Here is a 4,322-nt window from a genome sequence, read left to right on the forward strand (position 1 = left end):
TTGTATCTAAGGCTGACTCATGTCAGGTGAGGTGAATGACGTCACAGGTAGTTGACCCATCAGGCCAAGCAAGTCAAGAGGCACGGCGGGCAGTGTGGCGCGGGCCGGCGTGGGGAGAGGTGCTGCTCAGCGCCCGCCTCATAAGTTTTACTAAATTAGTCACCTGGACAGTCATGTGCATGAGGTTACCTGCGCCAGGCTTACAGGCAAGTTACTCTAGATGATTAGTTGTATTGTATTGAGTATTGTACCTTTGTCTATTAAGAGACTTTTACCTAGCTTAAGACTTTTGATGATACTTATTAAAACAAAATTAAATTCTAAAATGACTGTTGTGTGTAACTGTTCCACGACAGCTCGGGTTTCAACATCATAGTGAAATTGACCGTTCGACCAAATGCAGGTGGAAAAAATGCAAAATTATTATAGTAGATAAATTCCTGTAGTTATAAGGCGTTTCTTGTGAACGATCAAATTTCAATCCTTGAAATACGGACCAAAGACTTATAATCTAGCAAGCGTCACACAACATCCCCTTCCCTGCCCATCCTCTGTGAATGAAACTAGCCATCCTGAGTCAGTGTCGTCCACGCTGCAGCCAACCCCAGAGACGCCTTAATTAACATTAACGTCCAGTGTAATCAAGTACTATATTGTGTCCAATATGAGTAAATATTAATCTATATTTTTATTGTATATAGGTCTATGATTGTTGAATGAAATTATTGCACGTGAGTATTACAACTTGTCTTCCTTGCCTAATAAATACTAATAGGTCATATCAAAAAGTATTTTAATTAGTGTTAAAATGTTTGAACTGTTGTGGGTCAGTACACGAACGAGCATAGACTGAGGACAAGTTAAATGTGAAGCGTTCTTCACGTTCATGTTTGGCTGCCGGGTTAACGACCACTTGGTTGAGAAAGGAAGTCGCCGCTCTGCTACCGGAGGGCGCTGACGTTCGGCCCGAGCTGTCAGTGTTGACCTGTAACTGCTGCGTGGTGGTCGTCTTGTTGACGGTGTGGTGCGGCCATTGGCCGGGGCCTGGCGGGTGTCATGGCGTCGACTAGTGGTGGCCGTGTTCGCCGGGTCGACACCGCCCGGCTTGATTTCTCGGCCCCCGTTGACTGGCCCTTGGTGGAGGTTGCCCTTATGGACGTCATGCGTGTGGAGTACCAAGATCTCTACGGTGTTGAGAAACTTTCCCCTACCCGGGTGGCGGTGACGTTCTCCTCGGCGCAGGTGTATCAGCTGTTTGTGCGTCGATGGGGTACACGGACGCATGTCCTTCCAGGTTCTGCTGTGACGGTGGAGGTCTCCGATCCGTGGGGCCCCCTGACGTATGTAAGCGTTCATGGTGCGCCGGTGCAGTTTCCTGAGGATGAGCTGTCCGCCGCCTTCCGTCGGTATGGTGAGGTGGTGGGGCAGCGTCATGCCTGTCTGCTTAGTGGGCGCCTGAAGGGGCTCCGTATGGGTGCCCGTACTTTGCGCATGCGGCTCTCTGGGGCTATTCCCTCTCGGGTGGCTGTGTGTGGGTTTTATGTGCGTGTGTTCTACCAGGGGCAGACTCGCTCCTGTTTCCGGTGTGGTGAGGTAGGCCATTTCGCTGCAGCTTGCCGTGCCCCTCGCCCGGAGGACCCATCGGTTTTCCATGCGGATGATTTTCCACTTCTGCCGGAGGCTGGGGCGCCCCCAGTGGGCCCGGGCTCTGTGGGTGTGCCTCTGGAGGCGTCGTCCCCAGCTGTCCCTACCTCTCCGTCTGCTGCTGGGTCCTCTGCTCTGTCTGTTGACTCTGATGCTCTCGCGGCTCCTGCTTCGGGTGCGCCTCTGCTGGTGGCGGCGGAGGTACATCGCGACCCGAGTGTCTCCTTGGAATCCGACGTGTGTGGTGTGGTGCCGGCGGGCGACCCGTGTGCAGTGGCCAGTGTGCTTCCCGGGGCCAGGGGCGGTGTTGATACTGTGTCTCCTGACGGCCAGCCTAGCGGTGTTCCTCATGCTGGTGCCGTGGCGCAGCCGCCTGCTGTCGCTTGTGCTGTGCCTCCTGTGGTTGCATTGGGCTCTTCTGTTCCTCGACGAAAGCGCGCTCCGAGGGATCGGTCGCACAGCAGGGGCCCCCCTGGGAAGAGGATCGAGGCTTCGGGTGGTGTGCCTTTGGCTGGCGCTCCTCCCTCCGCTTCTCCAGTGGTTCCTCCTCCCCCTTCGGAAGCGGGATCTGGGGATGAGCGGGGCGTTGAGCGTGGTGTCGGGCTCGGGGCGGCGGAGGCAGGGGAAAAACTGTGGATGGTGTCCTCGACGCCTGGGGCGCCCTCTTCGCATGGTGTGTCTCCTGTGATTTTGAAGGCGGTTCCTGGCCGGTCGTCTTCCAGGGTGCGGCAGGGGGTTGAGCCTGGTGGTGTGGTTGTGGCTCCCGCTGCGGGTGCGGTTGTGTCCCCTGGGGGACGCGTTGGGTTGGGGGTGTCCTGAGGTTCTCCCGATGGCGCCCTCTGTTGTCTGTGCGTCTTTGCATGTTCGTGGTTTAAATGATCTTGGGGTCCAGTTGGGCCTGTTGGATGGTGTGTGTGTGTGTGGTTGTTTCTGTTGTGGTTGCTCCTGTGGGTGTGTGTTCGTTTGGGTGTGCTTGTGTGTGGGTGTGGTTTTTATGTTTTCCCTGGCTCCTGCGTGTGCCTTTTTGTTTGCCTTGTATGGGTTTTATGGTTTGTGCATTTTTGTTCTTTTATGGTATGTATGCTTATATGCTCCTATGTCTTTGGAGCGTGCCTCTTCTATATTTTGTGATTTTCTGTGTGGGGGATGGGGTGCCCGGGTTTATGTTTTGTCCTCCCCCCCCCTTTTCATGTACTACTGTTCCTGTGTTATGAGTGTTCTTTTTGCCATTACTGATTGTTATTTCTCTTTTTATGTGTCATGTACTTTGCCTTGGGCTATATGTATTATTTATCTGTTCTTTCTTGATTTGTGTTTTGTGTTCTGCCTTTGTATTATGTCTTTTTAATTATGCATGAGGAAACGGAGTAAGACACAAGAAATGTACTCAGTTATTTCTGTTTGACTTTCCATGTTCTGTATTTCCATGTTTTTTGTTTAATGTAGTTTTGTAATTTTGCCTCATAGGGGTTTCGGAGGCCTGTTGTTCTGTTCTTTTATGCACCTTGTGTTTGGGTTGTTGGGCTGGGCTTGTATGTGCGTTCTCCTTTTGTATTTCTGTACTTAAGGTTGTGTGGAAGTGCCTATGTTTTATGTTATTTCTATTGTGTGCTATTTATGTCATGTTCTGTTTTTTGTGGTAAATACTGTCCCCGTTTCTGGGTTCTCTTTTTTTTGTGCCTTGTCATGTGTTTTCTTTCTTGGTTTTTGTTGGGTATGTTTAGTGTATCCGTGGTTTACTTCCTTTGTTATATTGTCCTGTGTATGTTCTTAACTTGTTCTTTCGGCGGGTGTCTGTTTTGTACATTGTGTATTCTTTTATAAAAATAAAAACAAAATAAAAAAAACTTGGTTGAGAACGGGCTGTGGATGAGTCAAGTCTGAGGTTGGGTTTTGCCATTCTGCAGTAAGTCCGCTTTATAGATGAACCAAGTTCTGACCTGATAAGATTGTCTTGCAGAATGTTTCTCAAACGTTATGTAAAGTTTTTCAATTTAGTATTTTTGATAAATTTAGTATTTTGATGCATTTAATGTGTAATTTCAGGTATGTACGAGGGTGCATCAGTACAACGGCACTGCAGGTATGGTCAACCAGACACAAGAAATTGGTCTCTTGCTGTGCTACTTCAGGTATGGAGGGATTAAAGTTACTTGGAAAAACTTTTCAAATCGCAGTTGGTCATTATGTAGTAAATACATATTCCCACCTAAGTACATAGATGAAGAGAACATGTTTAATAATTTTAATAGTTTAACACTATACATTGAAGCGATGATCCTCTAATAGGTATAGTCTAAAGTACTCCATGCGTTAACCACTTGAGTGGTAAACAATTCTTCTGACCCATTATTTGAACATTTAGTTGTGGTGTTCCAATCATCTTCTCCTCCCCCCCCCTCTCTCTCCATTCATACTTCTGTTAGTCTTTCTTCTATCCCACCAGTTCAATCAAATGCATATAAATAAAAATACCCAAGAGAGGTGATGCTTCAGCTAGGGTTAGGGGAGACTGGCAAGATGAAAGTTTTAGCGTGAGGGGAAAGTACCGGGGCAAAACCTAGCAAGCTGAATAAACGTCGGACAGTTTTGAGAGGCTGAGCACTTGCAGCTACATGGCCATCTGTCATGACTTCAACATCGCTGGTTAAGCAACGCCTGGCTAATTTCAATTAAGA

The sequence above is a fragment of the Procambarus clarkii genome, chromosome 16, assembly GCF_040958095.1.
Source record: "Procambarus clarkii isolate CNS0578487 chromosome 16, FALCON_Pclarkii_2.0, whole genome shotgun sequence".
Classification (NCBI taxonomy): domain Eukaryota; kingdom Metazoa; phylum Arthropoda; class Malacostraca; order Decapoda; family Cambaridae; genus Procambarus; species Procambarus clarkii.